At 37.0% G+C, this 11,886-nt stretch overlaps 1 long non-coding RNA gene across 1 annotated transcript; it reads right to left on the bottom strand.

Moving 5' to 3' along the window:
• Positions 1-6,122: 6,122 nt before the first annotated feature.
• LOC127552376 (uncharacterized) lies at positions 6,123-11,686 on the bottom strand. Its single transcript, XR_007951348.1, has 3 exons — positions 11,216-11,686; positions 9,721-9,788; positions 6,123-6,896 (listed from the first exon to the last, which is right to left on the bottom strand). It is a non-coding gene; the product is annotated as an uncharacterized LOC127552376 (long non-coding RNA).
• Between the last annotated feature and the right edge of the window lie 200 nt (positions 11,687-11,886).

The following is an 11,886-nucleotide window of genomic DNA, read 5'->3' as shown; positions in this document are numbered from 1 at the left end:
GGCTGAATAAGTCATGGTATATGAATGCTATAGAATATTATTGTTCTATAAGAAATGATCAGCAGGATGATTTCAGAAAAACTAAAGAGATTTACTTGAACTGATGCTAAGTGAAGTGAGCAGAATCAGGAGATCCTTCTATAAGGCAACAGCAGGATTATAGGATAATCAGTTCTGATGGACATGGTTCTTCTCAACAATGAGATGATTCAGGCCAGTTCCAATGATCTTGTGATAAAGAGAGCCATCTATACCCAGAGAGAGGACTGTGGGAACTGAGTGTGGATCACAACATACCATTTTCACTCTTTTTGTTGTTGTTTGCCTGAATTTTATTTTTTCTAATTTTTTCTTTTTTGATCTGATTTGTCTCATGCAGCAAGATAATTATATAAATACATATACTTATATTGGATTTACATATATTTTTTATCATGTTTAACATATATTGGATTACTTGCCCTCTATTGGGGGAGTAGGAGAAAGGGGGGAAAATGTGGAACACAAGGTTTTGCAAGGATCAATGTTGAAAAATTATCCTTGAATATCCTTAAAAATAAAAAGCTTCAATAAAATTTAAAAAAAACAACAACAACAACAAGAAATGGACAGAAGAATAGACAATGTTATTTACTATCACCATTTCATTTAAGAGTTTTCCTAATGTGGAACAATCACCTCAATGATGGACCTTTAAAAGCCTGGAAGCCCCCTCATCCAGCAAACATCTCCAGTATGGTAATGGAAAGAACATTGGGTTTGTAGGCAGAGAACCAGAATTTGAATCCTGAATTCTGCTACTTTATAACCCTGGGCGTGTTGCCTAATTATCCTGGACCTTAATCCCCTCATCTATAAAATGAGATTGGACTAGATGATGTATAAGGCCCCTTCCAACACTCATTTCTATGGTTCCATTATCTTTGTTAAATGGAAAGACCTGAGAGTCAATTATAAAACCAGTTTACAACGTAAATTAATTTATGAAATCTTTTTAAGGAAAATGGTAGATTACAAGCAGTATAGCTTCATAACACAACAAAGGGAACAAGAATAATAATTTATTATATTATTTATTATGTGTCAGGGACTATGCTTTAAAAATCTTATTTCATTTAATCCTCTCAACAATCCTGGCAGGTAGGTGATATTATGTTTTACAGTTGAGGAAACTAAAGGGAGGAGAGAGGAAATGACTTGCCCAGGGTCACATAGTTAGTAAATGTCTGAGACCAGATGTGAAATCAAATCTTTCTGACTCCAGACCCAGCTCTCTATCCATCAGGCTATCTATCTGCCTTTAACAAGATAGAATAAGTTATGGTATATAACTCAATGATGGACCTAAAAAAGCCTGGAAGCCCCCTCATCCAGCAAACATCTTCAGTATGATAATGGAAAGAACATTGGGTTTGTAAGCAGAGAACCAGGATTTGAATCCTGAATTCTGCTACTTTATAACCCTAGGCATGTTGCCTAATTATCCTGGACCTTAATCCCCTCTTCTATAAAATGAGATTGGACTACATGATGTATAAGGCCCCTTCCAACACTCATTTCTATGTTGAAATAATTGGTTAGTAATATAGGAATCATTCTAGTTTTAACTGTCTTCTTTACTATCAGGGAAAATACAAGTTAACATAAAGATTGGACAGATAGGCACACAAATTGTTACAGTCTTTTGGAAAGCAATTTGGAATTCTTCAAATACAGGGACTAAAATATCCATATGCTTTGAACCAGAGACTCCATTACTGATCCTAAAGAAGCCATTGATGAGAAAAAAGTCCCCCTATATGCCAAAGTATTTGTAGCACTTTTTGTGATATCAAAGAATTGCAAACAAATTAGGGAATTGGGGAATGATTAAACAAATTGTGAATATAATGGAATATCATTGTGAGTAAGAAATGACGTGTGTGATGAATAAATAGAATAGAACGATCTACATGAAGTCATGTGGAGTGAAATAAAAAGAACCTAGAAAACAGTATATACAGTAACTACAATAATGTAAGTAGAAAGAACAATGACATACCAAGAAACCAAAAGTAAATATAACAAAAATCAAGTGGGTCTCAAGTAAACATATTTGTGAAGACACCCTCCATCTACCCATTCATGGATATGGGGAGGTCCACCAGTGTTACACGTTACACATGTATTTAGGTTTTTTCAATATATGGTTCATTTGTGCTGACTCTTTTTTTTTCTCTCCAAAAAATGCTTTGTTTCATGTTGGATACATTTCTGGAAGGGAAAGAGGAAGTTTACATGAAATATAATGGTCATATAAGAAACAAAATATTGATAAAATGTATTTTTAAATGAAAAAAGGTGGAAGAAAAAAACTAATGGAGTTTCAAAAATGATATTCTCCAGTAAACTACATTTTTATAGTTTCACAATTTACTAAACCATAACAAGAATATAAGTTCCTACCCTATTTATTGTTTAGCTATAAAAAAAGTATTTGTCACCTTAAAGTTTCTCCTCTAAGAAGGAGTTTTCCATGATAAATTGAATTAAAAAGATTCTCTGAGGATGGAACAGCAGAGGTAGCTTTGTTCAATTATTCTTAGATTACTAATATCAAATGAGGCATGAAATAGGGAAGTGAGGGTTTTGCCACTGTCATGGAGAATATACAGAGTCCAAACAGCAGAGAAATTTCCTGTGTATTGAAAAGTCCTCCAGATGTTCTGAACAGGTGACATTGTGATGATTGAATCATGCCATAGAAGATCTGAGAGCTTATTAATAAGATCTGTAATAATTCAAAAGAGTTTGACCTACTTAACCATAAGAAAAAAATATATGATTGAGACTATTGTCCAAACAGTCCAATGTTGTTCAGTTGAATGAACAGCCAAAAGAGCTGTTCTGTCAGGACCTCTGTTGTGGGTAAATACTGTGACAAAAAATGAACTGCTCCCAGAATTGAGTAGGAGGAAGAGAATGGGTTAGGATATGCTTGGAAAATCATAGCATACTTTAATGGCCCTAAGCCACTTTCTGAATCAAAGGGCCATCTTTTTAACATCAATATTCTTCCAGGAAGAAAATGTGACATAATGAATAGAGAAAAGGTTTCAGAGTCAGGAAGATTTAGGTTAAAGTCTTGACTCTCACACATACTAGCTTTTGACCCTTAACTTTCTGAATTCCCCAGGCAAATTTCTAAGACAATAAATTGTTGGACAGTTACTTATTTGCATTGGAAGAGGAAATTTCTGACTGGAAGTTCCCAAAGCTAATGAAATAACAACTTCAGGCCTGCCTTCCTTCCTTCCTTCCTTCCTTCCTTCCTTCCTTCCTTCCTTCCTTCCTTCCTTCTTCCTTCCTTCTTTTTTCTTTCTTTCTTTCTTTCTTTCTTTCTTTTCTTCTTTCTTTTCTTCTTTCTTTCTTTTTCTTTCTTTCTTTCTTTTCTTTCTTTCTTTCTTTCTTTTTCTTTCTTCCTTCCTTCCTTCCTTCCTTCCTTCCTTCTTCCTTCCTTTCTTTTTTTCTTCCTTCCTTCCTTCCTTCCTTTTTCTTTCTTTCCTTCCTTCTTTTTTCTTTCTTTCTTTTCTTCTTTCTTTCTTTCTTTTTCTTTCTTCCTTCCTTCCTTCCTTCCTTCCTTCTTCCTTCCTTTCTTTTTTTCTTCCTTCCTTCCTTCCTTCCTTTTTCTTTCTTTCCTTCCTTCCTTTTTCTTTCTTTCCTTCCTTCTTTTTTCTTTCTTTCTTTTCTTCTTTCTTTCTTTCTTTCCTTCTTTTTTTCTGTGTTGCTATAGAGCAGTGAATACTATATAGAGCATGGAATACTATAGCTTCTAAAGAATTAAAGTTAAGAATCACTTCTTAACATAGATGTTGCCAAAAATGGAATGAAGGGCTTCATGGAGGTAAAATTGTCTTTAGAGTCCTTCCCATGGAGACTGACTATTCACCTGTCAGAGATATTTAATTAATAATAATAATAACTAGCATTTATATAGCACTTACAATGTGCCAAGCACTGTGCTAAATTCTTAAGAAATATTCTCATTTGGCCTTCACAACAACTCTGAAAAGTGTTATTATTACGATGCTTATTTTAAACTTGAAGAAAGCATAGCAGAGAGAATTTAAAAGACTTATTCAAGATCACACAGCTAGTAAGGTATCTGAGACTGGGTTTTAACTCAAATCTTTGGACCCCAGGCAGAAATCTCTCTATGCATTGTGCCACCTGGCTGCCTCAGCTCTATTGAGGACGGAATTGATTCATTTGGCATATAGTGCTGCATTTGTAAACCCTATCTGGGTTGAACTGGGGTAATTTAATGATCTATATTAAGCCACTTACTAATCTGTCAATCCATAAATATCTACAATAAATATAACATAAATATAACAAATACAAGATGCATAGTACTATCCCTTGTAGATTCAGAAACAATTTTATTTCTAGTTTGAAGTGATGCATATTTACATACACATAGATGCATGTATCCACAGACCAGAGTCTTTTTCTGATGTCTCATCAAGTAAGATGAGTGATTAATTACTCCTACTGAGAAGAGGACCAGGTTTTATAATAGCCTGGGGTGGGGACACCTTAAGTGTGCTTAGGGAGGTGCCTAATAATGCCCTACATTTTCATCTGAACCAGCTCAGTTGAGATGCATTTGAATTACATCACTCTTTAGTGAGTAGTAAATAAAACCATATCAAAAGCTCCCATCATAAAGTGACACATTACTATATACTGCAGAGACCACAAATACAGAAAGGGCAAGAGGTAACGCATTTTAAAATTCCTTTCTTTCTCCCATTCGGATTCTATTTTCTCTTATCAGCCCTTCCCTGTTTTAAAGATTCAGCAAGCATATGGTGAATAATATAAGTATAAGCTTCTTTAGAGATCATCCTAAGAAGGAGAGCCCCAAGTGAGGTATAAGCCCTACTGATTACTGAAGGAAAGCATTGCTGAGCCCTGGGACTGTGGAATGGCAGCTTGTCTCTCCTTGAGAAGGGGAAACCTTAAAAAGGATCTTTGCAACTATTGGGTAGCAGTGATAACTTCTAGTGAGCAGTGGTACCAACAGAGTTCACTTTGGAGGCAATTGGTGCTTTATAGTCATTCACCGAAAGGAGAAATGAAATGCATGTTGTTTATCATTATAGCTGTAGCAAGGTTATTGTCCTAATCCATAGCTACTGCGTTTTCTTCTGATCCAGTTTTTTAATGTGCTGAGTTACAGATTTTTTCTGATTCTTTCCCTGATTTTACAATCTAATCATTCTCATTGCCAGGATTCCCCACCTCCACACCCTCAATTTGGCACAAAATTTTCTTCCCTTTGTCTTCATTTCCATGCTTTATTTTCTGCTAATTAATTCTTCCACTGATAACTTACAAGTTTTCGCTTCACTCAGCTATATCCATTTTATAGCCTTAATTTTTTTCCTTTGAACACAGTCCTTCTTCCTTGTTTCTTTTTAGTTATACAATTATAGAACATTAGCACTGAAAGGGACCTTTGAAATCATCTAATCCAACCCCTTTCTTTTTATGTATCAGCTCTCTTAGGTATCCTTCATCTAATAAACAGATGATTTGATTCATTAGGATCATGTTTCTTGGCTCAATCTGAAATGAGAGAGACAGAGGCAGACAGAGACAGAGAGTTAAAGAGAAAGAGAAAATCAAAAGGAAAAGGATAGAGAGACAATATTCTATTTACTCCACTGATTTAGCTAAAATAAAAAAGAAATGGGCTTCAGAAGTCAGAAGAACTAGGGTACACAGTTCTGGTTCTGTCATAAATAAACTATGTGACCTTCAGCAAAACTGACTCGATCTAGCTGACCCTCAGTTTTTGTAAAAGCAAATATATATATACATATAAATATATGTACATATGTGTGTGTGTTTATATATATAATGGGGACTAGACTAGATTAGTTCATTTTATCAGGCTTTTTCTGTGTGGAGATAGTAATGTATGTTAGTAAATGACTTGAACCATGTACTACCCAAAACTCTGTGATAATGAGCTTCTTGTGATGGAATTAAATAGCATTTTCAAAGTATAATAATCAAATTGTGCCTCCCCACCAGCTTGTCTATTCAGAATTTGTTGGGGGAAGAGACAGAAAGTCACAGAATGTATAAGCTATAGTGGGAGGAAATTAAAAGGGCAGAGTCTGAGTTGGAAGCCATCGTTGGAGGATGTGGGCAGGAGAGGGGGAGGGCGGGAGAAGTGGGGGAGGCCCTGAAAATATTCAGAGGTTATAGTGCTGAAAGTGGTTAAGTGCCAGCAAGAGGAAGCGGTAGTGGTGGTGGGAACTAGAGTAAATTAACAGTTTTGTCTGGGTCTGGGGCCCATAAGGAACATAACCCAACATGCTCCAGTATTTGTGCCATTCATTCTTTCATTCATTTATTCAATTAACATTTATTAGCCACCCTCTATGCACAAAGCATCGTACCAGACACAGGAAGAACGAGGGAAAAACAAGTCCTATCTCCTTACAACTTTCTGACCAGGAGAGAATTGGTTGCATCCACCATCAGCAACTGAGTAATGAGTCTGTCTGTGCTTGTGTCACTAGAGAGTCACATACTGTCTAATGGGGGAAGGGAGGTGGAGAGATGGGGATGGGGAGGGAGGGTAGGAGCAACTGGCATTCTTCCTCCTCGATACAAAAGAAGGGAAAAAACATGATTAGCTGAATTTTAGTTGAAACAAAGCTTTGGTTCCATGCTGATAATTACTGCATTTATTGTCCTTTAAACAGAGGTTGATGTCTCCTTCTCCCTCCTCCTCTTTGTCCCTGGGCTGAAGTCATGGTGCTTAATTTAGGCCGTCCTCATAATTTCTATCCACAACAAACTGATATCATCACAAGCAAGCTCAGAGTCAAACTTCCCTGGAACAGAGAAGCAGAAACCCAAGAGAAAAAAAAGAAAATAGGTCCAACTTCATTCCTCTCCCTTCCCCCTCTTTTACCCCTCCCCTCATTGCTCTTTGTCCTGGCCCAACTGTGGAAGCCTGCCTTTAATTTGTTTCAAAAGAGCCTCTCCGAGACACAGGCTGGTGTTTATATTTCTTTCTATGCTTAATTTTCTTTAGTTCATTTTTAAAGAAAACATTAAGTGGTGAACACAGGTAACTTTTGGTACTCTTGATGGCTTGTTCCCTGGGTTGATGTTCTTTTTATTCTCTTAAATGCCCCATCCCCAAATAAATTATAGCGTCAGAGACAGAAGAGAATTAAGTAACTACAGAACTGACTGTCCTCATTACTTCTGTGAATTACCCACTCTGCATTACAGGGACAGCATGTTAAATCAATAGAGATTTTAATAGTTAATTTCCAAAAATGAAGAGATGATTGAAGTAAAGTAGTCCATTACAATTCCTTGCACAGAGGGAAAGGAAGTCCCTTAAGCCCCTGGTCTTTTACAATTAGATTAGTTCCAGGAAGCTCATGCCCTACTTTACAGAATTTCCCACTTTCTTTCAGGGAAACCCAATAGCATCTCTTCCTTTATATATAAATGACCTCTCTCTCTCTCTCTCTCTCTCTCTCTCTCTCTCTCTCTCTCTCTCTCTCTCTCTCTCTCTCTGTCTCTGTCTTTCTGTGAATTTCTCTTTGTCTCTCTCTGTCTCTCCCCTTCTCTCTCTCTCTCTCTCTCTCTCTCTGTCTGTCTCTCTCTGTCTCTCTGTCTCTCTGTCTCTCTCTGTCTCTCTCTGTCTCTCTCTGTCTCTCTCTCTCTGTCTCTCTCTCTCTCTCTCTCTCTCTGTCTGTCTTTCTGTCTGTCTCTTTCTGTGAATTTCTCTGTGTCTCTGTCTCTGTCTCTCTTTTTCTGTCTCTCTCTCTGTCTCTCTCTCTCTCTCTGTCTCTCTGTCTCTGTCTCTCTTTCTCTGTCTCTCTCTGTCTCTCTCTCTCTCTCTCTTCTCTCTCTCTCTCTCTCTCTCTCTCTCTCTCTCTCTCTCTGTGTTAGTCTCTGTGTTGATCATAAGGATCATTTCTTACAGCATAGTAATAATATTCTCTGCATTTATGTATCACAATTTGCTTATCCATTTCCCAATCGATGGACACTAACTCTGATTCCAATTCTTTCTTACTGCAAAAAGTATTATTAACATTTTGATATATACAAGGCCTTTCTTTGTATCTCTGATCTCCTTGCTGTATATGCCAAGGAGTGTTAACTTCGGTTCAAATGGCATACCATTTTAGGCATTTTTTGGTAGTGTAATTCCACATTACTTTCTGGAATGCTCAGAAGCAATCCACAGCTCTATCAACAATGTATTATTAATTAGCATGCCTGTTTTTCTGTACTCCTCTGATAATGACATTCCTATCTTTTGAGATAAGTTTTATTTCTTTGATAAAGAAATGTTTGATTTACTTATTAGCAAAGAACCACATTGTGCAAAATTGGAGGATTTGTAATTTTAAGGGGTTGAGAGTTTTTGATAGAAATAATTAGGTTCGTAAACTTGAATTTTCTAGTCGTCTTTCTCAGGAATAGGTGAGAGAAGATGTCATTTGTATTATTTGTGTCTCCTATTAATTAATGACCCAGTTTAATTCTCATATTCCAAGCTTGGACTGAGATGAAGGCTACATGCATCAAATGTACCTTTAATTTAATTCAATACAAATCAGCATTTATTAAAAACTTACAATGAGTCAAGCACTCTGCTAGGTACTAGAAATACAAAGACAAGAATGAAATAATCCCTAAATTCAAGGGGCTGACATGCTAATTGGGGAAAACAACATACATATAGAAAAGTAAATACAGAATAAATACAAGGGAATGTTCAGAGAGAAATCCCTAGCAATAGGCAGAATCAAGGTTAGGTTTTCTGTAGGAGGTGTCACTTAAGCTGAGCTGGGAAGTTAATTAGAGATTTTGTGAGTCAGAGTGGAGGAGGGAGTGCTTTCCAGGTGCGAGAGACAGCTCATTCAAAGGCTTGGAGGGAAAAGATGGAATAACATGTATGGGGAATAGCAAATAGGCCGGTTTGGTGGGAAGATACAGTAAAAGAATGAAAGAAATGTGCAATAAAGCTGATGAGGTAGGCTGGAGCTAGATTGTAAAAGACTTTAAAAACTAAACAGAAGAGTGATCCATAGTTTACTAGGTGGAGGCTACAGGGTGATAGAAGTTGGAATCATGTTTTTTTTTAAGAGGTCACTCAAATGTTTTTCCTCCTGATAACCCAATCTATTCTGACCGTGACAGAATGTTGTAATTTCTAAATTATTTTTTGAGGAAAGGTTTTAATATTGGGAGAATTTATAAAATGTTGAACAGGAGTCCTCCAAGCAAATATCAGTCAAATACCAAACTCTCTCTTCCCTCAAAAAAACCACTCATTATAATTTCTCTCTTCCCTTTTCTCAGTCTAGCTTTAGGAGTCGACTAGGGAGCTCAGTGACCTTTGACAAGGTAATTCACCTTGTGGGGTTTTAGTTTCCTCATTTGTAAGAAGAGGAAGTTGGGTTAGGTGCTCTATCTTGAAAGGCCCTTTCTAGCTCTAACAATTTGTGATTCTCTTCAGTGGATTGCAGAACCCAGCTGCTGGATGCAGTTCTATTTCTTATCTGATCAACTGCTCAAGTTCTTACAACCACAAAGTCCGAGCTTCTGCATCAGTGAAGCTCACCAAAAACCATCAGGGCTCCCATAATTGCCTTGTTCTACTTCAGAGCACTGGGAGAATTTTACCTGCAATGTGGACATAGATAAGAAGGCTTGCCATTGGTCTTCAAGTGAACTCCTGTCCTCTTTATCCACTGAAAGGGAACAGAAGAATCCTGAGTAAGAAATCAATCAGTTAGGTACAAAGACAACCTTTGGTGATTAGTCTAGAATTTACATGATAGATAGAGCACCAGGCTTGAAGTAAGGAAGAGCTGAGTTGTAATTTAGCCTCAAACACTTATTAGCTGTGTGACCCTGAGCAAATCACTTAGTTTATTCATCTGTAAAATCTCTCAGGGTTATTGTGAGGCTCCAATGAGAGAGAGAGAGAGAGAGAGAGAGAGAGAGAGAGAGAGAGAGAGAGAGAGAGAGAGAGAGAGAGAGAGAGAGAGAGAGAGAGAGAGAGAGAGAGAGAGAGAGAGAGAGAGAGAGAGAGAGAGAGAGAGAGAAAGAGAGAGAGAGAGAAATCTTTAGGAAGATCAGTTTAATAGATGAGTGAAGGATGGACTTAACTGGGGAGAGACTTGAAGTAGAGAGACCAATCAGTAAGGTCTTGTAATACTCCAGGTGTGAAGTAATGAAGACCTGTATCTGATAATAGAAATGACAGAACTTGGCAACTATTTGGATATTGGAGGTGAGAGAAAGTAGCAGCTGAGGATGACATCCAGGGTTGTGAACCTGAGTAAATAAGAACAAGGCCCTAACTAGATTGAAATTTTATCCTGGGGAAGGTTCATAAATATTTTTTAATGGTCATTATGTTGATGACTGCAGTTAAGATAAATCGTTGAAAACAATAGTATATGAGGATCAATTCTGATGGAAGTGGCTAATGAGAGGATCCAATTCAGTTCCAATTGATCAGTGATGAACAAAACCAGTTACATCCAGTGAAAGAACACTGGGAAATGAGTGTGGACTGCTTGCATTTTTGTTTTTCTTTCCAGGTTATTTTTACCTTCTGAATCAATTTTTCTTGTGCAACAAGAGAACTGTACAGATCTATACACATATATTGTATTTTAGATATACTTTAACATGTTAACATGTATGAGACTGCTTGCCATCTAAGAGAGGGGGTAGAGGGAAGGAAGGGAAAAATTGGAACAGAAGTGATTGCAAGGGTCAATGTTGAAAAATTACCCATGCATATGTTCTGTCAATAAAAAGCTATAATAAAAAATATGGTTGAAAATAAATAATTGTAGTGGGGGACTTTCCCTGGGATCTAGCTTCCCCTGAATATTCCACTATAATTACTATAAATCTGGTCAAAATTGAAATGAATAACCTTCATTTACCTTGAAAGATTAAAGTGTTTATAATTCTGTTCTTACTATATCTTTATAGTAAATGTCTCAGTATAAAAGATAGTCATTGTTGATTGAGTAATTAAATTGGGAACACTATTCACAAGGGGAGGAACACATTGGAATGGGACTTGAGCAGATATTATTAAATATAGTATTAAAGCCTATAGCCTGGGATAGGATAAAGGTCAAAGAAATTCACTTACTTGAATAAAGTTCTATGCAGGCTCTTTCCATGAGGGAGGCAAATGAACATTTCTGTTCATGATCTGAGCATTTCCTTTTTGTATCAGTCAGATTTCCTATGGGCCTAATGCTAACAAAATAGCTGAAAAGAGGCTGATTAGTCCCAAGGCATGTTTTGCATGGGGTATTTTCTTCAGCTGAAAGACAATAATACTTCCCTATGGGAAAGAAAATATCACAGATAAAAGACAGCTTCAGTCATTGGCAACAGCAAAGTGGGAAAGACATGAATGGCAGCACTGGAGGTATGGGGGAAGAGGACGGAGCTACAGTTGATAATGGTTTTGGTGTTGAAGTGGAGTGACAATAGCAAGGGAGTTTGGGGAGCATATCAAGGGATTTGTGAGAAATAGAACTGAGAAACAATGAGGCACCGTGGGCTGCAAGACAGATGGAGCCTATATAATAACAACCAGGAAAGATATTCCACTTAAAACATATCCCTCCTTCATGTCGTTTTCCTTCTTCACTGATGTAGGAGTCTATGAAATCCTTTTCAGTATTGAGACCATGTCATGTGAGGAGCAATGGAAATTAGGAGATATTCAGTTTGGAAGACTTAGTGATGTAATATCTATCCTCAAATATTTGAAGATCTGTCCCCAAAGATTAGATTTGTTCTACTTAACCA

This window comes from Antechinus flavipes, chromosome 2, assembly GCF_016432865.1.
Source record: "Antechinus flavipes isolate AdamAnt ecotype Samford, QLD, Australia chromosome 2, AdamAnt_v2, whole genome shotgun sequence".
Classification (NCBI taxonomy): Eukaryota; Metazoa; Chordata; class Mammalia; order Dasyuromorphia; family Dasyuridae; genus Antechinus; species Antechinus flavipes.
This window is presented reverse-complemented; position numbering and strand designations above follow the sequence as displayed.